Genomic DNA, 25,590 nt, shown 5'->3' with positions numbered 1-25,590 from the left:
CGGTCCGGAACCGCGCTGCTGCTACGGTCGCAGGTTCGAATCCTGCCTCGGGCATGGATGTGTGTGATGTCCTTAGGTTAGTTAGGTTTAAGTAGTTCTAAGTTCTAGGGGACTGATGACCTCAGATGTTAAGTCCCATAGTGCTCAGAGCCATTTCAACCATTCTGATAGAGTTAAATGCCGCCTTTTTAGCGCTGGCGCGGCTTTTGCCCTGAGCAGCTCGCAATTTGCGGGGTAAATTTTAGAGCTTGTGTTGCTTTTTTTAGCGTCTTTAATTGTTTGGATCTTGGATCCAGTTTTAACAAAGAGTTTGGAAGACCAATCGCGGTTCCATAGCAGTCTTCGGCTCAATTAGAGTCATCCACCACCTATTAGCAGAACAGTCTGTCCCAAGCGAGATTTGCTCAAACGATCATTTATTGTAATTTTGGGCACGTAAACCTGTATTCCATTGTGGAAATGGATTTTGTTAAATTTTTTAGACAGAAATTTCTCTTATCTGAGCATTAAGTAAGAAACTGGTCCTAGATCCATTTTCGAGAGAGTATTATCTTTACTTGTGGACCAATTTATGGAAAATAAATGAGGTATTAAAAATAATTCATTTGCTTTCCTCCTTTTTTTATTCCGACAGTAGAGTAGTAGGGTGACCCACAGTAAAGAAGCATGACCGATTTATTCTGCATAATTGAATAGTGCTGCTATTGTGATGGCTTTCCGTCATAAAGCAGGTGCCTCTGTACGGAATGATGCATGTGTGGCAGGAAATTTGATTAATCTGCATGACAAACGATTGATGAGACTTGCTCTTACTCATGTTTAACAATTTTGGAATTAAAGAGCAGTTTCAATTTCTGTGATAAGAAATTTACTGCCTTAAGGAAATATAAGGTTTACATCAGTATGCATATCGCTTGTGTGATGGGCACTTAAGTGTGTCAGCAGAGCCCAAGCTAGTGACACTCACACAGCAGCGATCCTACGAGCTGCATAATTCAATTATCCTTCGCTTAACATCTTCTGTGATATTTATTTAAGTTACTTTCTAACAGTTATACCTTTGTAACAAATGCAGTGGGTTATACATTACGTGGAATATTTTATTCGACTTAGTCTGTACTGCCACCGCCTAAACTGTTTACTGTAACTCCTGAAACAGCCTGTATATAGGTTGTTCAAAAATTTTCGCATTAGACGACTAGGGGTGATAGATCGTGTCATCGGGAACAACTTCCGGTAGGTACAGAAATATGAGCTGAGACTTCCGAGCTTCTCTAGGCGTGCTTTTGCATTTGTTACGTCCCTAAGGCCATCGGCATAACAGACGAGTTAGCTATCGTTGACGTGGCGCTCTACGAATTTTGTGACGTCACTTCCTGCTATTTTCAAGCTGAGAAGCCATTTCGTCACGTTGAAAGGTATCTGTTGGATTCCTTTCAGGATAATTTCTTAAATCTGTTGTCATTTACGGCATGCATTCCACTTCTAAATTTACTGTGGTGTTTCTGACTATCTGGCAGGAGACTGAGCAGTGCAAAGTGTTACTTTCACACATAATCAAGAGCGATCTGTCACACTACTACACTTTAAAACACAGTTTATATGTAATTCATGTCACACAGTCTCATACGGAACCTACATCCGCTTTCTTTTACATACTGTATATGATAAGATACTGTCATCCCCCTTCCCTTCTGTGTGAAAGGATGAATGAGCAAATGTATTTCTAGTTGCATGCTTGATGGTAGCAGACAAGCCTGTCTGCTAGAGAACAGTAGGACCAACGTCGGAACAGGTAGCTACGCTTTCTAAAAGCAAAGAGGTTTCTATTATTAGTATGGTCCTGTCCGTCCCTTGTCAAGTTGGTATAGGAAGCTGCCTCTCTGGTCACTTCCGTTTTGTATCTGGGAAGCACCCTCAGTAGGGGCCCAGGCAGTCTGTCCGCGGCGAGCGTCTGAAGTGGCTAAGCGCGTCTCTGCTAAGTCCGTAGGACAATGGACTTCTTAAGTTCAGCCTAACTGAAAATTTAATCACCTTTATTTCAGGTTTGGATCAAAAATATGTTATGTGATCTTAAATTGCAACGCAGTGTAATTCGAGTGTGAAGTTCAGAATATCTTCCAGTAGTTGCTTTGTCACTACTTTGTGAGTAAAGTGGAACCACGTTTTGAGGATCCGTAACTCTAAGATCATCAATCTTAAATGCGAATGTGTGTGAGATTATAACGTCTCGTCTTGACAATATTTTTCAATATAGCAACTTTTCTTTATGTTCAACCCACGTGCGGTGTACTTCGTGAGACCAGTACCACGTGCATATACAACTGTTTGACCCATCAGGTTAATAGTAAGACGATAGTAACCAGTTAGAGGTTTTTCTTTTGTAAATTGCGTTTCGATGTAATTTATTTTAATTATCGAAATTATTGTGGAGTTACACTCTTTGTCTAAACCAAGCTGACCACTTGAAGCATGTAGTGTAATCATCAAAGTAGCCCTCAGCTATTCTTTTCGGGAAGATTTCACAGAGAGTTAGTATGAATTTAGTACACCAGTGTGTGGTAATTTCGTGACGGACAGGATTGCGCTACGAACGTAACTTCTTTGGGTGAAAATTGAATCGGTTGGTTGTGGTTAATTTCCTCTTGCATATGTTTCAACGTTTCTTCGTGTGTTATTTTATGAATGCAGTGTTGTATGCAGTCTCCCAATCTTGGCTCCATATTTGATGTCTTCCCTAAGATTACAAACTCACATTTTCACAATCCTAAATAAGGCACCAGCGTAGTTATGAATCAAGTTTAATATGCTGAAATTTTAACGGAACAATGATCAATGTTAAAATAAATGTCCCAATATAAACTGATTTATTTCTTTTTATTTAAATTCTCTTTATATATATATATATATATCACCGGTTGTCGTAAGATGAATATTAAAAGATTATAATTAATGTTAGTCTGGTTGGGAATTTGGTAAGCTAGAATGGATACCTACTGAAACAGTTGCTCAGTAATCCAAGGTTAACTTCCCCAGGTAACTCACGGCTTTTAGCCCGCTTTTATTGTCTTGAATATCAGCACCGCTTTCAGAACAAATTAATGCATCAACATTACAACGTGAAACACAAAATAAGTTGTGCGATATTTCGGCAACGTACCACGTTACGCAGAACCAATAGGAAGGAAGATCGCTGCCTACGTTACAAACAGAAAGCAACATGCCATACTGTATTTGTCTTACTCATTAGAATCAGGTGCCAACGAGATATACGGTCCATGCAACGAACTTGTCACTTCACACTAATCGGCTTCTCCGGCACACTTCTCGAACACTCGCCTCTGTGCAGGGCTCAGGGGGGAATCAATATGTAATTGAAAAGGTATCCACTAAAGGTGTTAAATTACTTGTGTGCTATCGAGAGCTTACACACGCTTAAACGAGCAGACGAGAATTATTAAACTCGTGTGAAATAGCTAATCGCTCCCTGCCAGAGACGGCTGCCGCAGTCGCAAGATCTGTACGCATCACAGCCTTTCTCGTGGGCCTCACTAAAACCCCATATTCATTGGTTTTTGTGTTGTATGTTATACCCTATGAATATGTGCTGTTTCTAAATACCAGCACAATGAATGTCTCGAGAACGAATCGTTATTGGTATGATTTGTTGTAATAAAATGATGGGAAACGTCATAATGGTGCTGAAAAGAGTTTCGTAACTATTTATCTGCGCTCTACAGTTCGTATGCTCTGAGAGTAAGCTATTTTAAGGCAACGGCCCGATGAGGATTCATGAAAACGTGTCGTTGTTGTTAGGATTTGTTATAATTAAATGTCAAGAATATTTTGGGGATTAAACCTTTTAGAAGACTGTAACATAAAATGCCAGGTCGCCAGAAGCAGAGTTTGAGCATAGCGTAAGTTGGTGATGGAGGCGCCATGTTATGGAACAGAGGATCAAACAGTGGAGTGTTCGATACTGCAGTTTTCTAAAAGGGTGTGAGACTTCCTATGTAATTAATAGCAGTAATTTCTGTAATATCTGATGTTACATAAATGTAAGTGTGCTCTATCTCAGGAGAGAGTTTGTTCGATGTCATGAGCTTTTGTTCCTTACTGTTTGGACAGGTACCTCCTTTTCGTCTCATTAAACCCCCACAGATATTAGAGTTTTTATTTGTGGATGCCACAGACAGAACAACATGACTAGCAAACGGTCAAGAGAGGAAAGGTGCGTTATAACAGGAATTCTACGTGCGTCCATTTTTATGAACAAACTGTATGGTTTGCGAGTCAAATAAAACCTACAACCGCCGTTGGGGACAGCTGAAAGCGCAAAATCACGTTAACCAGCTCGTGCCGTGTGCCGACAGCGGCGTCTCGCGTGTTGTTGGATATCCCATCTGTGTGCATATCAACGTTAGCTGCCTCGTCCCGTCTCTCAACGGCTCAATAAGTGACAGAGCCTAGGCTCTCTGAGATACTGATATGCCTTGTGAGTTGCCTCTAATCCAGTCACCTGAAGGGTGGCCGGGAGGGGGGGAGGGGGCAGGGGAGGGTAAGCACAACGTAAAGTTCCGCGTTCTGACCCCAGGCGCGCCAGTTGGATCCGACCGATCGCCGTGTCATTCCCTGCAAATGGCGTCATTGGATGCGGTATGTAGAGGAACGTAGTCAGCACACCGCTCTCCTGGTTGTCGTCGGGTTTCTTGGTCTTTAAACCGCTAGTAATCGACCGAGTAGCTCCTCAGTCCGCCTCACGATGTTGAGTGAACCCCATTCCAGTTTTCCTCCTAGCAAAAGTACATGGCAGTACCGGGAGTTGAACCCCGGTCCTACACTTGGTGGTCAGCCACGCTGGCCACTCAGCTACGGAGGCCTAATCGAAGGGGGTAGATCCAGCAAAATTAAAGTTTCTGATGCGCTTCTAAAATAATTTCCTCCATTCATTCTTAAGGTTTCTTGTAGAAAATCACTCTAGCAATTTACTGCGGTAGACAGTATGCAGCTGATACGCACCCAGTAGACCGAGTAATTTCAGCGAAACCTCGTCATTCCACGAACGGCGAACACTGAAGGATGTCTAGCGGCACTAGGAAGCGTCAGCGACCATTTGATCTCTAACAAAAGTTGTTCCCCATGACGTGATCTGTTACCCCTGGACTTTTGATGTAACGACATTGAAACACCATGTAAATTTTTAGCACTCCTCCGTCTAGGTCTGTAACGTTTAGAATGTGAAAAACTGAAATAAACGATTATAAATCTGACATGTGGTGTTACAGAAAATTAGATGGGTTTATGGAAAAAATCGAAGAAATTAAAATGACCCTCTGTTACCAAAAAAGGAAACAGTGACTAATAAAGAACAGAATGAAACGTAGAGACAGTTGATGGACACATGTTACAATCTCCGTCGTTGCTGAAAACTTAAGTTGAAGGTATGAGTGAACGAATGAATTGAAGGGACATGTGTGTGAGTACATGACGCATATCATTCATGTTATCTGATGCAGAAATCATAAAAAATGGCTCTAAGCACTGTGGAACTTAACATCTGAAGTCATCAGTCACCTAGACTTAGAACCACTTTAACCTAACTAACCTAAGTACATCACACACATCCATGCCCGAGGTAGGATTCGAACTTGCGACCGTAGCAGCCGCGTGGTTCCGGACTGAAGCGCCTAGAACCGCTCGACCACAGCGGCCGGCGCAGAAATTGTACTTTATTGTTGCGAATAGCTGGGAAGTGACAGGGCTGGAGAACAGGATCTAACCAACTTTTGAGTTGATGACTATACAAAGCTATCTGTATTTACCAGAAATGTCGCATAACCGGACAAGACTTCAACAAAGCACCTCAGTTACGTTTCAATTTTAGTGTATTTGGCTATTATATTATTCTGAATGGACATTTTTTAATGCTGCACTTTTCAGGAGAAATGTCCCTCAGACGTTACATGACTCAAGTCCTTATTACCTAGTCGTCCTACACCCCTCCCGCCGCCATCCATGTACAGTTAGGTCTACAATTACATTGGTTCCTCCCTGGTCAATTGCCTGCCCAATATTTAATGGCACTATAGCCATTTACAATAATGATTCTGAAGTGTTACACAGTTGCAATCCAATCTGGGTACAATATTGAACTTAAACGCCTTGACCCTTTCTATATATTTCTCACTTGTATGTACTCTCAATAAGAAGAAGGCTTGTAACGGCGTATACCGTTTCTAATCATTGACATTTTCTGAGACCGATGACTGAAATAAATAAACAGTTATAAATTGTTTACATACTACACTTCGTAACGACTAAACATGCCTCATCTGTCCTAGCACCACTTTTCTCCGATCGGGACACATTATTCTACGACCCATATCAGCCTGCTGATAAAATTTCTAGTTATGGACGGCGACACAAAATTCGTTGTTGCAAATGGTTCAAATGGCTCTGAGCACTATGGGACTTAACTTCTCAGGTCATCAGTCCCCTAGAACTTAGAACTACTTAAATCTAATTAACCTAAGGACATCACACACATCCATGCCCGAGGCAGGATTCGAACCTGCGACCGTCGCGGTCGCGTGGTTCCGGACTGTAGCGTCTAGAACCGTTCAGCTCTCCGGCCGGCCTCGTTGCTGCAATGCAAATGCGCAAGCATGTTTGCTTTGTAATGATTTTCAGAATTTCTGTGTTTTCGACAGCTAAATAATCTTGCTTTGCTGTGTACATCCGTTCTGTATGTGTGAAGGGAAACTAATGCCAGTGTGCATTAGAACACTTTCAGCTATGTGAGGAGGAGATAAACCGCAAGTACCGCAAAAACGAAAGACTGACAGTTCTTCTTAATCTGTTCTACAAAATAGCAAGTAACATTTCAAACATTACAGTGGTGACTGAAAGTGATTGGAAAAAAAAAAAAAACCGAAAAGCGCCTCAAAGAAAATGTTCAAATGTGCGTTAACTGATGAGGTCATCGGTCCCTGGACTTACACACTACTTAAACTAACTTATGCTAAGCACAACACACACACCCATGCCCGAGGGAGGACTCGAACCTCCGGTGGATGGGGCCGCACAGTCCGTGACATGGCACCTCAACCGAGCGGCCAATCCTCAAAGAAATAAAGGTTTATTGCGCTATCAAAATTAAGATACTAATATTTATAGATTTTCCCTCGGTTCTTGACAAGACAATTTCGTATTTAAGGTTGAGAAATAAATAATAATTTACAAAAAAACTGGGGGTTTCGCGCTACGTCTTTATTTACTTCAAGTGCTCCTAACAGCTAAAATTCCTTCAGTACATAATCGAACAAAGTGGAGTCTGAATTGTTTTACTAAAAATTACTCCCCTTTTGTTGAACATGTGCTGAACGAAGATAATTAATACAAAGTCAACACAGAAATGCTACATATAACCAAAAAAAGATAAAACAGACAATTAGAAGCATATTGAGGTAAATACAACTTAAGCAGGAAGCCTCCACATGGTTCTAAATGATGTCTTACAGCTGAGACATCCTCAACGAAAGATTCACGTGATCCAAAGATCTAGCCTCAAAATCCCTCAACTCAGCCCCAATTACCACATTCATCTCCACAAAAGTTATACCACAATAAAATTTTCATTATAACTTACTTTCCTTTTCCATAAAGCCTTTAGTATTACATTCACACAACTTCTATATTCTGATATTGAATGTTGTAGTTATGTGTTGTGTTTGTACTATTCATCTTGTAAATTGTAATTTGACACAGTAATTCAACGTATTTATGGGTAAGAGGAGAAATGAGCGCTCAATTTGACATTATCACTTTATGTCATGAGCAAAGATTCCTTGTATGTTGATAGTATCTTTGTTTCTAGTGTCTGGTTTCCTATACACTACTGTTTTTCATGAAAGCAAGTCAGTTCTTTTCTACCGATGCACTGTCGCTTATTTCACGGAAAAAGTAGACAAAAATAAAATATTCCGGATAATTAAGACTAGCACTCGCTTGTAGGGCCCAGTACAAACTTAATTGTGTCTATAGTTAGTTCATCCACCCCGTAAATCGAGAATTTCAACGATTTTTGTCTGTTATCGATATCGATATTGGCAAGATATCCAAATATGAGAAATAAATGGCCTTGTCTTCTGACTGCATTGACTTAGGAGCTTGATTTTTTGACACCGCCAAGGGACCATAGGCTATCATACGTGACGTACATTTCAAATTGATACTCCCACCAGTTCCTGAGAAAAAGGACCTTAAGAGACGGACAGATAGACTGTCAAATAACAAATGAAAAAAAGAAATATTTTTTTCGTGTGATGAATTACGTATTAAAAATGTTCGGATATTTTTCCTTTACTTGTACTACGAATCCTTGCTTCTTGCTACATTTCCTAATTCTGCATCTACGGAAAGTAACCTACAGGTTGCCCGCCTGGCTAGCTGTGCTGTCTAACGCGCTGCTTCCCGAGCAGTAAGGCCCTCCGGTCCCCGGCACGAATCCGCCCGGCGGATTAGTGTCGAGATCCGGTGTGCTGGCCAGCCTGTGGATGGTTTTTAAGGCGGTTTTCCATCTGCCTCGGCGAATGCGGGCTGGTTCCCCTTACACTATGTCGGCGATTGTTGCACAAACACTGTCTCCGCGTACGTGTACATCATAATTACTCTACCACCCAAACATTGGGGTTACACTGGTCTGGTATGAGACGTTCCCGGCGGCGGGGTCCATTGGGGGCCGAACCGCACGATAACACTGGGTTCGGTGTGGGGCGGTGGTGGGGTGGGTGGACTGCTGCGGCCTGTTGTGGGGTTGTGAACCACTGAGGGCTACGGCGGGGCGAAGTCTCTCCCTCATTTCTAGGTCCCCGGTTTAATACACAATTCACAACCCAAAGGTTCTGATGAGTGAGTTTGAGAGTATCAAAATATGTGACACACGGCCGTATCTTTGAGTGCATTGCTTTATAAAGTTAATTGTTTTACATCGCAAAAGCACCGTAGACCCAAGTATATACATGTCAACTTGATACGGCTATCCAATCCTGGGAAAAGAGTTCTTAAAAATCGGACAGGTAGACACACAGAGAGATGAACGGACAACAAAGTGAACCTATAAAGGTTCCGTTTTTACCGACTACTGTACGGCACCCTATAGAGATTCGGATTGAAATACAAATTGGTATTGAAATGTTTCTAAGAATCGCTTATTATTCATTTGATTTATCTTCTCAAAATTGAAAATGTCGAACTTCGTCATAAACACAATCATTCATTCTAAAAATATAGTTTCATATATATTTGGAAGGTTGTTAAATTGGAAAACGTTATATCAGCCGTTAAATTATATATAGTGAATCAAAAATGGCGGAAAATACAATTAAAAAATTCATACATCGAGAAAATAGGTTCCAAACGTTTTGAAAATTGTGAATTTTGAAAAAAAATAAATAAACGTTTTATTCGCTGTATTTATTCAGTTATTTGAAAAAAATACGTTACAATTCAATGTATTATAAATTATCAGCTATTTACATGTGTTGAAACAGGTGCAGTCATACGTTGTATAGGAGCTAACATCAGAATAGTCCGATAAAAATTCAGCTATTGCGTGTGCATCAGAAAGTAACACTAACTGTATAGGGCCGGATGACAATGCATAAGATTAGTTTGGTGGTTTAATTCACTACCTGAAAATGAAGGCTATAATTACACAGGCAATCAGTTTAGAAAGTCTATTATGCTCTTGTTGTTGTTGCGGTCTTCAGTCCCTAGACTGGTTTAAGGGAACCTGGAACCTAAAAATGATGAAATTTTGGGTTTTCAGTTTATTGTGAAATAAAATACTACAGATCTTCCTCTTTAAAATGACATATTAATCTTACCTGTAGCTCAACTCCAAGTATTGAAAATATTATTTTCAATAATGTACTGTAGAGGGCATGTCACGACATTGAATTTCCATGGATACATGTTCATTGAAAACATCGTTTTTCAAAACTTCCGGTCTTTCCAAAGACTTTATATTATGTTGGCAACACGATTTGACAGGCAATTGTTTTGTCTGCGTATTGTAGTCTTTGGATACTGTTGTTTACATTGAGCATTTTGTGGTTATTGCACGATTTGTGTTGTATTTCTATTGCGTAACTGGAACTTATCAAATATGCCTCGATTTAGTAACAGAGTTTACAAGAGGAAGAAGCCTCCTCCGAGGTACACTAGTAGAACTGTGACAATTTCTCCTTCCTTGGGAAATGATTCTGAAAATAGTAAGGTTATTCATGAAGTGAAATCTACTCCTGTCTCTAGCACAAGCAAGAAGTTGCATGGATCAACTGAAAAATACTGCAGTTTATTGGAGAAGTGTAGTGAGGATAATGTGAACGAAATAATTAACATTTCATTGCTCTCAAAGGTGATTGAGAGTTCAGTACTGTGTAAGGAATGTTGCAAATTGAGTATGTCAGTAAATGTCAAGCGACACATAGGACTTGCAGCAGAAATCTGTCTCCATTGTACTAGCTGTCATTACAATGTTTCATTTTGGAACTCAGAATGTGTCGAAATAGGCCAAGGTGAAACTGATAGTGAGAAAAGCAAGTAATATGGAGTAAATATTAGATGTGTTTATGCTCTAAGGTCAATCGGTAAGGGATATTCTGCTGGTCAAATGTTTTGTGGTGTAATGAATCTACCACCACCACCAACGAAATTCTCAAAATATAACTCGGTTGTTGGATCCTGTGTTGAAGATATTGCCCAAGAATCCATGATTGAAGCAGTGAAGGAGGCAGTGGTGGTGAATGAAGAAATTCCAGATGTTCAGAATCCTCGGGACCTGACTGTCGCACTAGATGGTACGTGGCAGAAGTGCGGGCACACTTCACATAATTGGGTAATAACGGCAACAAGTGCTGATACTACAAAAGTTATAAATGTTGTAATTAAATCCAAGCACTGCAGGTTTCCTAAAAGAGTGAAGGATGAGCATGCAGAAAACTGTCGAAGGAATTACAGTGGGTCTAGTGGGGCCATGGAAGTTTCTGGTGTGAAAGACATTTTCAGTCGCTCTCTTCTGTGGTACAAGGTAAGATACCTACAGTTCCTGGGTGATGGTGATTCGAAGTCTTTTGCTGCTGTATGTGAGCTGAAACCTTATTGAAATGATGTTACCATTACTAAACAGGAGTGCATACGTCACGTTCAGAAACGTATGGGAACAAGGCTGCGTAGACAGAAGACCATAATGAAACGCCAAGTACTCAGTGATGGAAAACCTTTGGTGGAGCTAAAAGATTGACAGACGAGGTAATCAACAGACTGCAGAGAGACTATGGACTGGCAATAAGACAAAATACAGTGTTGATGCAATGGAAAAGGCTGTAATGGCACTTTACTACCACACCTTATCGACTGACGAGGAACCAATACATGGATTATGTCCACAGGGACCCAATTCCTGGTGGAAGTACAACAAATATTAGGGATCTTAACGTGTATACAAGCATCATTACAGTCTAGCAGAAACTGTCATGAAACCAATTTTCAGAGATCTTTCTGCAACTGAAGTTTTGAAGAAATGTCTCCATGGACGTACACAAAATCAAAATGAGAGTGTGAATAATGTAATTTGGACCAGAATCCCAAAAAATGTGTTTGTGGAATTTCATACTCTTCATTTTGGAGTATATGATGCCATTGCTACGTACAACAAAGGTAACATTATAAAGTGCAGTGTGCTGCAGAAGTTGGATGTGATGCCCGGAAAGTACATGGTGAGTGCAATGATGTCGATAGACAATGAGAGGAAACGGGATGCTGAAAGGAAAGAAAAGGAGTGTGAGAGGCAAGCCAGACAAAGAATGAAAGGTGTGAAAAGAAGGCTAGATGGGGAGATGTCTAGTGACAGTGAAAACCCCTCTTGTGGTGCTGGACTCCACTAAAATGTTAGTGAAACTTTGAAACTCGTTTTCCACAAGTTCACTTTTTTGCCATATAAGGAAGATTTTCTGCTAAACTATTAGAGATAAAGACTTAGAATTTTCAAGGAATGTAAACAGTGCCAATATACACCTTGTATCATAGCCTTTTTGTGATACCTAATTGATAACAGATTTTATTTCAAAGATACTATGCCAAAAAATGTGTCTATTATTTTCAGTAACAAAATAATTAATATCTTCCCAAAAACCACCAATAAATTAAAATCCATATGATACATGGTATTAAATATATTTAATATTATACTGTAAAAGTTTCATCATTCTGGTGTTCATAGTTCATAAGAAAATGTTCCTTACATTTAACATTGGTAGTATAGGACGTTCCGGGTCCCCTTAATGGAGCTCTCCATACTACCCTATCCTGTGCAAGCCTCTTCATCTCCAAATAACTACTGTCACTTACATCCTTCTGAATCTGCTTGCTGTATTCATCTTCTGGTCTCCCTCTACGATTTTTACCCCCCACACTTCCCTCCAATAATAAGTTGGTGATCCCTCGATGACTCAGCACGTCTCCTACCAACCGATCCCTTCTTTTAGTCAGGTTGTGCCACAATTTCTTTTCTCCCCAATCCTGTTCAGTTCCACCTCATTAGTTACGTGATCTACACATCCAATCTTCGGTAGAACCACATTTTAAAAGCTTCTATCCTCTTCTTGTCTAAACTCATTATCGTCCATATTTCACTTTCATACATGGATACACTCTTTTAGAAAAGACTTCCTAACACTTAAATCTACACTGATCAACCAGAACATTATGACCACCTACTTAATAGCCGGTATGTCCGTCTTTGTCACGGATAACAGAGGCGACGCGTGGTGCGGTGGAAACAGTGAGCCCTTCGTAGGTCGCTGGAGGGAGTTGACCCCACATCTGCACAAACAAATCAGCTAATTACCGTAAATTCCGAGGATGGGGCGACAGTGAGCCTGACGCCACATTCGATCACATCCAAGATATGTCGATCGGGTTCAGATCTGGTGAGTCAGAGGGCCAGCACATCAACTGAAAGTCGCCACTGTGTTCCTCGAACCACTCCATCATTCTCCTAGTCTTGTGACACGGCGCACTATCATGCTGAAAAACGTCGCTGCCGTCGGGAAACAGGATCGTCGTGAAGCGCAGTACGTGATCTGCAACCATTGTACTTTACTGCTTGGCCATTATGGTTCCTTCCACTAGCTCCACTGGACCCACTGATGCTCCATGGACGTTCCCAGAGCTTAGTGGAGCCGTAGCCAGCTTGTCTCCGTCCCGCAGTACAGGTGTTCCCCTGGAAAAGGCAGATTTCGCACCCTCCCATCGGCATGACGAAGAGGGTGTAGGGATTCGTCAGACCATGGAACGCTATGTCACTGCGCCAACGCCCAGTGTCGATCGTCACGTGGCCATTCAGTCGCAAATGCCCATGTCGTGATGTTAACATTGGCACATGCATGCGACGCCGGCAATGTTTGTTGCACGGTGTGTTCGGACGCACTTGCACTCCGCCCAGCATTAAAGTCGCCGCTTGTCCTGTTTTACCAGGCTGCCCAGCCTACGACGTCTGACATACGTAACGAAGAGTAATTATCAACCTCACGACGTCTGGATGTGGTCTCACCTTGGTTTCGCCACGTGTTGAAGACACTAATCATAACACTCCTCCAACACGCAACAAGTCGTTCAGTTTCCGAAATGCTCGTGCCGAGCGTCCGGGCCATCAGATTACCCTCGGTCATACTCCGATAGATCGTGCTCCTCCCCCATTCCACACACGGACAGTTCGTTCACTGATACTACACGCACCGTGCGTGTTTCTGACTAGCAGTCATTCCTCATCTGGACATGTTTATATCTACACTCCTGGAAATTGAAATAAGAACACCGTGAATTCATTGTCCCAGGAAGGGGAAACTTTATTGACACATTCCTGGGGTCAGATACATCACATGAACACACTGACAGAACCACAGGCACATAGACACAGCCAACAGAGCATGCACAATGTCGGCACTAGTACAGTGTATATCCACCTTTCGCAGCAATGCAGGCTGCTATTCTCCCATGGAGACGATCGTAGAGATGCTGGATGTAGTCCTGTGGAACGGCTTGCCATGCCATTTCCACCTGGCGCCTCAGTTGGACCAGCGTTCGTGCTGGACGTGCAGACCGCGTGAGACGACGCTTCATCCAGTCCCAAACATGCTCAATGGGGGACAGATCCGGAGATCTTGCTGGCCAGGGTAGTTGACTTACACCTTCTAGAGCACGTTGGGTGGCACGGGATACATGCGGACGTGCATTGTTCTGTTGGAACAGCAAGTTCCCTTGCCGGTCTAGGAATGGTAGAACGATGGGTTCGATGACGGTTTGGATGTACCGTGCACTATTCAGTGTCCCCTCGACGATCACCAGTGGTGTACGGCTAGTGTAGGAGATCGCTCCCCACACCATGATGCCGGGTGTTGGCCCTGTGTGCCTCGGTCGTATGCAGTCCTGATTGTGGCGCTCACCTGCACGGCGCCAAACACGCATACGACCATCATTGGCACCAAGGCAGAAGCGACTCTCATCGCTGAAGACGACACGTCTCCATTCGTCCCTCCATTCACGCGTGTCGCGACACCACTGGAGGCGGGCTGCACGATGTTGGGGCGTGAGCGGAAGACGGCCTAACGGTGTGCGGGACCGTAGCCCAGCTTCATGGAGACGGTTGCGAATGGTCCTCGCCGATACCCCAGGAGCAACAGTGTCCCTAATTTGCTGGGAAGTGGCGGTGCGGTCCCCTACGGCACTGCGTAGGATCCTACGGTCTTGGCATGCATCCGTGCGTCGCTGCGGTCCGGTCCCAGGTCGACGGGCACGTGCACCTTCCGCCGACCACTGGCGACAACATCGATGTACTGTGGAGACCTCACGCCCCACGTGTTGAGCAATTCGGCGGTACGTCCACCCGGCCTCCCGCATGCCCACTATACGCCCTCGCTCAAAGTCCGTCAACTGCACATACGGTTCACGTCCACGCTGTCGCGGCATGCTACCAGTGTTAAAGACTGCGATGGAGCTCCGTATGCCACGGCAAACTGGCTGACACTGACGGCGGCGGTGCACAAATGCTGCGCAGCTAGCGCCATTCGACGGCCAACACCGCGGTTCCTGGTGTGTCCCCTGTGCCGTGCGTGTGATCATTGCTTGTACAGCCCTCTCGCAGTGTCCGGAGCAAGTATGGTTGGTCTGACACACCGGTGTCAATGTGTTCTTTTTTCCATTTCCAGGAGTGTATAATAGGTCTGCGGTCATAATGTTCCGGCTGATCAGTGTATATTCAATGTTAACAAATTTTTCTTCTACAGAAACGCTCTTCTTGTCATTGCCAGTCCACATATTATAACATCTCTACTTCGACCATCATCAAATATTTTGCTGCCCAAATAGCAGAACTCATCTACTACTTCAAGCGTCTCGTTTTCAAATCTAATTCCCTCAGTATCACTTGATTTAGTTCAACTAAATTCCATTACCCTTGTTTTACTTTTTTTGATGATAATGTTATATTCTCCTTTCAATACACCATCCATTCCGTTAAAGTGCTCTTCCAAATCCTTTGAAATCTAACAGAATTACAACGTCGTGGGCAAACTCAACGTTTTTATTTTTTCTCCATGAAGTTTAATTCATACTCCAAGTTTCTCGGTTGTTTCCTTTACTGCTTGCTCAATATACAGATTGAATAACATCGGGGATAGGCTACAGCCTTGTCTCACTCCCTTCTCAACCGCTGCGTTCTTTTCATGCCCCTCGACTCTTATAACTGCCGTCTGATATCTGCACAAGTTGTAAAAAGCATTTCGCTCCCTGTATTTTATCCCCACTACTTTCAGGATTTCGAAGGGGGCATTCCAGTCAACACTGTCAAAAGCTTAAAGGTAGGTTTACCTTTCCTTAATCTATATTCTAAGTAAGCCCTAGGGTCAGTAATTCCTCCTCTTTCTTTATGTATCCGGAATCCAAAGTGATCTTCTCCAAGGTCAGCTTCTACCTGTCAAAATCTCGCAGTATCATATATCCCATCTCATCTTCATTTATGTTCCCTTCCATTTCTATAACACCGCTTTCAAGTCATCTCCCTTTTATAGACATCCTGTATACTCCTCCGCCTGCCAGCTTTTGCTTCTTTGCTTACGACTGGTTTTCCAGCTGAACTCTAGACATCCATAGTCCTACTTCTCTTTTCTTCAGAAGCCTCCTTAATCTTCCTCTAGAAGGCATCAGTCTTTCCCCTAGTGATGTATGCTTCTACAGTGAAGCGTCAAAGAAACTGATAGAGGCATGCGTATTCAAATACAGAGATATGTAAACAGGCAGAATACGGCACTCCGGTCGGCAACGACTATATAAGACAACAAGTGTCTGGCGCATTTGTTAGATGGTTTACTGCTGCTGCAATGTCAGGTTATCAAGATTTGAGTGAGTTTGAACATGGTGTTATAGTCAGCGGACGAGCGGTGGGACAGAGCATCTCCGAGGTAGCATGGAGTGGGGACTTCCCCGTACAGTCGTTTCACGAGTGTACCGTCAGTATCAGGAATCGGGTAAAACATCAGACATCCGACATCACTGCGGCCGGAAAAAGATCTTGCAAGAACGGGACCATCGACGACTGAAGAGAATCTTTCAACGTGACAGAAGTGCAACGCTTCCATAAATTACGACGTGTCATCGTGTGAACCATTCAATGAATTATCATCGATATGGGCTTTCGGAGCCGAAGGTCCACTCATGTACCGTTGATGACTACACGACATAAAGCTTCACTGGACTGCTGATGACTAGAAGCGTGTTACATGGTCGTACGAATCTCCTTTCAAATCATATCGAGCGGATGGACATGTACGGGTATGGACACAACCTCATGAATCCATGGACCCTGCACGTCAGCAGGGGACTGTTCAAGCCGATGGAAGCTCTGTAATGGTGTGGGGCGCGTGGAATCTGAATGATATGGGACCCTTGATACGTCTACATACGACTCTGACAGGTGACACCTAAGTAAGCATCCAGTCTGATCACCTGAATCCATTCATGTCCATTGTGCATTCCGACGGACTTGGACCATTCCAGCAGGACAATGCGACACCCCACACGTCCACAATTACAATAGAGTGGCTCCAGGAACACTCTACTGAGTTTAAATTCTTCCGATGGCCACCACACTCCCTAGACATGAACATTGCTGAGCATGTCTGGGATGCCTTGCAACGTGCTGTTCAGAAGAGATCTCCACCCCCTCATACTTTTACGGATTTATAGACAACCCTGCAGGATTAATCGTGTCAGCTCCCTCCAGCACTACTTCAGACATAAGTCGAGTCCATGTCACTTCGTCCTACGGCACTCCTCCGTGCTCGCGGAGCCCCTACACGATATTAGGCAGATTTACCAGTTTCCTTGGTTCTTCAGTGCAAATCCGTACAATTGTCCTCTAGCCTTTCCTGCTTAGCCATTTTTCACTTCCTATCAGTCTCATTTTTTAAACTTTTGTACTCCCTTTCCCTTGCTTCATTTGCTGCTGTTTCTATTTTCTTCTTTCATCAGTTAATTCAATATCTGTTATTCGTGGGTTTCTACTAGACCTACTTATTTGATCCCCTGCTGCCCTCACAATTTCATCCTTCAAAGCTACCCATTCAACTTTTATGTGTTTTTCTCTAATATTTTTCGGGAATCCCTTTCTTGATATATTTTTATGCCTTTGTTTCGCAAGTCTCGAACTTTCTCAGATTATTGGTGGACTGGCAGTAGGGCCCATTCGACAATGAGGGAACCGTGAATCATTAGGAAAGAGTCTTCAACCTGGAGTGTAGTATACCAAGGAACACTTGCTGTTTCCTGGTCGGTGTTTCTGACTAGTGAATGATTTTAAAATCGCATGAAGAAATGTGCACTATAGACTGTCATAAGCAGTTTGCAGCATTATCTGCTGTTTTTGAGTTAGTGAGACTTCATGTGTTTTCTACAACATTTGTACACCTATTTCTGCATATTTAAACGCTATAGAATATATTAAAACTATTTTCAGGATATTATCAATTCTTCAGTTACTGAGTTTTGTGGTAACTAAAATTCTTTGCAGTTTTAAAATTAGTTAAACAACGTATGGACGGTTGAGCCATAGTTCGTCAGTCGTGCACTATCTTGTTGATTGAGATAGAAGGTCCACTTACCACAGAACTCATGATATTTGCAAAGGAACTTATTTGTTTATTTAATGTCCTAACAATTTTCCCCATCTCTGAAATAGGAAATTATATTAGTTGCCAGTAGCTCCTATTTCAAAAAGTTTCAAATTTTAAATGATTTTTGATACTGTATCATCTTAATTTGATATTACTTACCAATTATTGATATGTAGTGAAGTAACAACGCAATAAAAGGACTATTAAACACAGTATTGACGAGATTTTCTCTTGAACGGAATATTTGTTTCTGAGTACATAACCATGTTGTACTGGTAACAGTACATATGGAAAAACCTTATTTTCTGGAAGTAATTTTTGAAATTTCAGAACAACATTGCAAGCCACATAAAAATGAACGCTATCATTGCAAAATGAAATAAAGAAGGTATTAAACTCTTATTACAATGCTCGCTAGAGCCAGAAGCCTGAAAACTGTTCCAGGCTACAACACTGTCCTGTACTTCATGACATGATGTAGGCATACTATACCACAGTAAACTACCTACTAACCATTTCATGCTATCCACATACTACTGTTTAAAAAATCTACATTAACGTTCCATTCACAATATAGAACTTGCATTACACTGTCTGCGGGAAATTTAAATTGTTTCTTTATCTTGAAGAAAAAAAGTTTCTCCCAAGTTTCAAATTTCCTCCATGTTCCAAATGAAATCGAAGATAGCCGACCAACTGCACTCTATTGCACTCACTTAAATATTCAGTGTTAACATTCAACTATAAATTTAGTAATCTGAGACTGACACTGAGATAAACATAGTTGTTTTCCATTTAACCTTGCACAATTAGACCAGCTTGACTCTCCCAGCTCTACAGTATGCACATGTTGGTTATCCCAGTGTCCCTAGTCCTGGTACTAAAAGTGATGTTACAAATACACTTGGGACCTCGTAGTGTGAGATCGCAGGAAAAACCGAAGCCTATAGCCTAAACTTCACGTTAAAATTAAGTAGAGCACAAAACTCGATGAAACTCGCAACAGCCAATGGACAAACAAGAGGTGACTGTTATGTGCGTTTTGTATTTCAGCAAAGTTTTTGACTTCAAGATTCTACTTGCTAAAATCAATAGTCAAAACTTTTCTTCAACTGCTGTACAGTAGTTCGACTCATACCTTGCATACCACCAACAGTGTGTAATGACCGAAACAGAGACATCACGGAGGAAGAATATAGTACCAGGAGTCCCACAAGGATCAGTACTAGGCTCACTACTTTTCTCATTGTGTGTCAATGACATGTCGACTATTATCTCCCATTGCAAATATCATTTTTACACTGATGTCCTTCAGTTACACCTAAGTGCAAGCCCAACAAATTTGCATGCAGTCATTGCGAACGTAAATGCTGACTTGCTTGCTTTAACAGAATGGCCACAGAACATAGGTTAACTTAGTCCATCTAAAATGCAAGCAGTCTTAGTCGCTAACAGAAGACTTTTTACTTCTCAGTTCAGAGAATCTCTTCCATCCTTAATCTTAAACAGCACAGAAATCATCTTTCCTTCTTCTGAAAAAATTTTGGAGAAAATTCTGGACCATCACCTAGGCTGGACTAAACATACAACTGCAATCTTTAAGAAGATGTCATCACCACTTCATTCATTACAGATATATGTAAAGTATTTCCTCTCGAGCATAAAAAGAAACTTGTACAGTCACTAATACTGCCCATCCTTGATTATGATGATCCTATTTTCGAAAGACTTCCGTAACAGAGCTCACGTCGGCATGGGCTGGTGTTGAATGCTTGTGTGCGACACATTTGTGATGTATTATATTTTGATGCTGTCACTCTTGCCTATGAACAGTTATCATGGCTATGACACATTACCATACCCTGTGTTAGCTGTACCGCCTTTTCAATCTTTGAACTCTTTCCTACTTATATTCAACCCATACACTACTATCTGAACAACACAGCAGAAACACTCATTCTCACCAAAGTAAAATCCTCTCAGTACCACTACACAACACTGTCATGTTCTCTCTAAATCATTTTCTGTATCAGGAGACTGATTTTGGAACAATATTCCTCAAAATATTAGAGTTATTGCATCCTGTCAAAGAAGCTGATGGCCCAGTTTCCATCACAATAGCTGTCTCTTCTTGCAGCTCACTCTCATCAGCCCTCCCTCCTCCACCACATTTCTCTCCTTTTGTCTATAGAGATCTCTATTGAAATTCTCTTCTTTCCTACCAGTCACTGCCGCTTTCATTCCAATCTACCCTTCTTTCATCATCCCATCCACTTCTAATACCACACAACGATTCAAAAGTGCTAAACTAATCAGTATCATTCTTAATGCCTCCATTATTTTATTATTATTATTTGTATTACTATGATTATTGCAAATTATTACTTTTGTTAATAATGCAAATTGTGACTATTGTGATTGTAATGTAATATTCTTTGTATACATTGCTCCTCATCACATCTATGAGACAGCCTAAGGCCCTAATCTAATCAGGCTAAATAAGCAATAAATAAATAAATACTGTTCAACTTCAAAAATATTAATGCAAAATAACAATAAGAGGTTGTCGATTTTGGAGTCAGTGTTTATACACAAAAACAAATAAGTTACCTTGCACAACATATGGGATACATTATCCATACCTTCAGTAACACTTTCTATTAAAAATGACCGAAAAAATTCACTTGGAACAAAAATAGCTACGAATTTCAACGCCACACCAATTTGCGCTGCAAACACGTGGCGCACAACTGAGTTTATTTGATTTGCTCTCACGCTTATATTTGAAGGGCCAAACTGACTGTTATTGCACAACGTTATGCAATGGTGCATTTTTATCACATTACAGTGTATTGCACATGAAATTAAGAACTGTGGCTCACGGATTATTGTCCACCATTTTTGGAAAATAGATCTAATTGTGGCAGAAAATCTACTCAAAATAAACAAATATTAGTAGAAGGAAAAGAGTTTTTATGTTTTTCAACCATGAATAGATACATTATTGCTTCAAGCTGCGACTATAAACCAAAGGTCACCAGACCGAACGCTAATACGAAGATGGAAGTTCAGAAAATAACGACGAACTAACAAAGCATACTGCAGTGCGACATCCGCTGTTTGTGTGAGAGTTGTTTGCTCGGCGACTTAATGAGAAAAGTCTTTTTTAGTTTGTGTTTACGCGGACTTGTCGCCAGTAAACAGATATTACGGAAAACGTTCACTTTTATCGTCCAGACAGTGACGGAAGAGAAAAGTTTCAAAAACCGTAATAACAACGACTGGCTAGAACAATATGAAAAGCCACTCAGAAGCGTGTCACTCCTTCTCTGGCACGGTCGTTTGGTGGTATGAATTACAGAAGTAATTTTTCTGCGGCCTCAAGTACTGTACTTTGCTTTTGTCGGTCACTAGCGTGTTGCTTGTTAGCTAAGGCATCACAGTATCCCGGAAGTGTTCGGTTGGGTTAGTGTCCTGCGAATAACGAGTATAGAACAGCAAAAAACTCACTGTATCGTGCTTCTGAAAGGTGGCGTAACTTCTTGTAATGCCTTTCCACTGACTCTACAGATTCTTGACATGTCATTTTCGGAATTTGGCTGCAACGGTTCTTTTATGCTACTGCAATTTCGGCCTACGTATCATTGTCACTCACCTACAAACATATAACACAAAGCACAAGAAAACGCAATATGAGAACAACAGTATGTACAACAAAATTTTAAATTAGATATTGCTAACATTCACGTACTTACAAAATTCGATGCCACATTACGACACGATTGCAGAAATCGAATCTATGCTATTACAGTTTAACAGTATACATCACTTTTTCCTATGAGACAAGAGAAACAGAATTCAATAATTTCTTTTAGATTTGACTAATAATGAACGACAATGGCACGCATCGCATTGGAATATAGCGGAAACCAAGATGAATTGTCAGTTTAATCTGTAATAGTTCGCGCCACACAAAGATACACGCAGTAGCGGTCAAAGGTTTTCGATCAGTTATCACAGCTATGGATTTGTGATTAAAACAGAGATTTCGTTTTGAATATTCTCTATCATATCCCCGCTCTGATAATAAAACAAATATAAACATGTGAAGTGTAAGCGCCTCTGTTGTGTATTTGACTGGTTGTTCGCATAGAGGGCCGCTGATGACTCTCCACAGTAATGCTGATGTACCGTTAACTAAGATGGTTACAATCGAATGGGCCTCAGTCCTTCAGCTGTGTGTGCAGCAGTCAGTTATCATCGGTTTACAGTACTTTGTGTGCATCTATCATTGTGTTTATATACCTGATCAGTTTCATATGGTTTTACGTCCTAATGGGAAGGAATCAGGAGATTTTAAATGAAAAACCTGCTGTAATCCTAGCTCTGCAACCTCGTAGTATGTCAGTAGCATCAAAAGTTGGCTAGCCCAATCTACAGTGGTGTATGCATCTGGGAATATCAAGCAAACTGATGCCATTGCAAGTGTTTAACGATCTGGAAGACCCCGAGTAACATTTTAAGGGAAGACCAGTTCATATGTGTAAAGAGTAAACATCAGAGGACTTGTACTGCACCTGAAATTCGCGAAGAAGTAAACAGTATGCGAGGAGCTCCAGTCTCTGTCTGAACGGTGCAACGCCATCTGCAACGCCATCTTCGTGAACAACATTTGAAGAGCTGCATGGCGACCAAAAAAGTTTATTATGCAAACAAAATACGGTGAAAAGATTTCAATGGGCACAGCAACATAAAAACTGGAGCGCGCAGCAATGGTCCAAGTTCATATTCGCGGACGAATCTATTTGTGAAGTATTTGAAAGTCATCGACGAATGTTTTTCGGGTGATTAAGTCGGTGATTAAGTAAGAATTAATCGAACATTAAAGAAGGATGGATATCACAGGATACTGATCAACAGTGCAGTTCCATTTGGCAAAAGACTTATTGGTCGTGGGTTTGTTCGGTAGCAGGACAATGATGCTTCTATATTGTACGGAGGGTATTTCAATGGAAAAGAGGCATGTGGAGAACTGAAGCACATGATTTGTTCCGTTGGACTCTTATGGCATGAACTTCACAGGCGGGTCAGAAAACTGAGGTTATCTAGTGTTGGAGATCTATGGAATAATTTACAGGCGTGTTGCACTGCAATATCTGTGAAAACATTACAGACTCTTATCTCCAAAATGACAAAAGTGTGCGTCGTTTTTCTGATGGAAAAGGGTGGACACTTTGAAGAGAGTAGGGTCTAAACCTGAGGAGACCCAATCATTTATGTGTGAATAATTTTACATGGACAGTTATAATGGGTTGCTCGAACATCACATTTTCTACATCTACATGGTTACTCTGCAATTCACACTTAAGTGCCTGGCAGAGGGTTCATCGAAACATTTTCACACTACGAACTGTGACCTCTTTGAGAGGAAATCACGAATCCAGTAACACAACTGAGACGATACTCCATGTGCACGCTATTTGATTAATAGTCGCTTGTGAAAAACGGTATCAAAATCTTTCTGGAAATCTACGAATATGGAATCGATCTGAGATCCCTTGTCGACAGCACTCATTACTTCGCGGGAATAAAGAGCTATCTGCGTTGCACAAGAAGGATATTTTCTGAATCTGTGTTGGTTATGTATCAATAAGTCATTTTCTTCAAGGTGATTCATAATGTTCGAGTACAGTATATGCTCCAAAATCCTACTGCAAATTGAGGTTAGCGATATGGGTATGTAATTCAATGGGTTACTCCTATTTCCTTTATTGAATATTGGTGTGACCTGTGCTACTTTCCAGTCTTTAGGAACAGACCTTTCGTCGAGTGAGCGGTTGTATATGATTGCTAAGAAAGGCGCTATTGTGTCTGTATACTCTGAAAGGAACCTGATTGGTATACCATCTGGACCGGAAGACTTGCCTTTCTTAAGTGATTTTCATTTATGATAAGGGGGAGATTCATATAATATATGAACTTGAAATATTGATGACTCTGAGCTGAAAGTTGTGCAAAGGAAATATCTCTCAAAATATTTTTTTTTTCCTTTTGTCTTTTTTCCTTCTCTTGTTACTTCCTCATCTGTTCTCCTCCTACCTTCTATCTGCACAGACGTATGCATCCGTGTAAGTTATTTATTATAAAGATAATTACCATCAAATGGAGATATCGCACTGAACTTGTCGTTTTTTCTGAGGCTAATTCCATGTAAGCAGTTTTAACAGCCCATCCTCTGGAAGTGTCGCGGAGTTTTGTTTCATGATCAGAATTAACCAGCTTGAACCTGATCTCTTTAGCAGCCATTACGGCTGTCTCTATGAGATAGCTACTAATTACAGTAATTATATAGACCCTGACTGCTATATTACGTACGAAGTCCGATTCGCCATCCGAAGAAGATTGGCGCATTTTAGATATTTAACTCTTGGTCCCTGAATAATTAACCAAACCAGCTACTTCTAAATCCTAATATTTCGTCTTCCTAATATTTGTATCAACCGTCTGTGTGAGCCGTGTCATAAAAGACGCATTACGAACTAAGTTAATTGTACTTACTTTTTTGGTCTATTTAGTTTGTACCATGTGTTTGTGCATTGAAGTAAATACAGTTATAGTGATCGAAAACTTTTGACCGGTAGTGTAAGAAAGCCTTTTTGCATTCCGTGATTTGCAGAACCATTAACCTCCCTTTAAAACAATACGAAATTACTGAAAAATTAGTCTACTAAAACAAATAGCAATTAATAACAGTTACAGTGCTGATATGGTAGCTAAATCGTACACTTCAGAAATAAGTAATAGAGAGAGCAAAGTAGGCGACGAAATAACACTGACTCGATAAGCGGACCTAGAAAAATCAACGTATATTTCTTGGCCTGATTATGGAACTACATCTTAAGCCTGATGTGTTCCAAATAGACAACACCTTAGAGAAAATAGTGAGGCACACCACCTACAAATCAAAACCATTTACGTAATCGGGAATTCACAGAATCAAATGTGAACGTGAGAGTTTTTGTACGGAGCAAATAGATATTTCTGCACCTGAGTCAGAGAGGACATAGCGAGAATAGTAAATCCTCATTCGTTGCATATCCGCGTAATTACAGTCATAACAACAACAGCAATGAGGAATATTGTCAAGGTGCCGGTCAGGGTGAAGAGGGTAGATCAGTGGACTCTCTGGAGGAAATTTAAATTTATAGCGCGTTCAAAGGGCAACCGAAGTGTATACTCACTGAATAAACGGACCGCAGAAATTGTAATTTTTGATTCTTTTAGGCGTGACTCCAGTGTACATTAAATATATACTCCTCAGCTACGTTAACTTGTACGTGGTCCGCTCATGATAACACAA

This window comes from Schistocerca nitens, chromosome 6 (assembly GCF_023898315.1).
Source record: "Schistocerca nitens isolate TAMUIC-IGC-003100 chromosome 6, iqSchNite1.1, whole genome shotgun sequence".
In the NCBI taxonomy this organism is placed as follows: domain Eukaryota; kingdom Metazoa; phylum Arthropoda; class Insecta; order Orthoptera; family Acrididae; genus Schistocerca; species Schistocerca nitens.
This window is presented reverse-complemented; position numbering follows the sequence as displayed.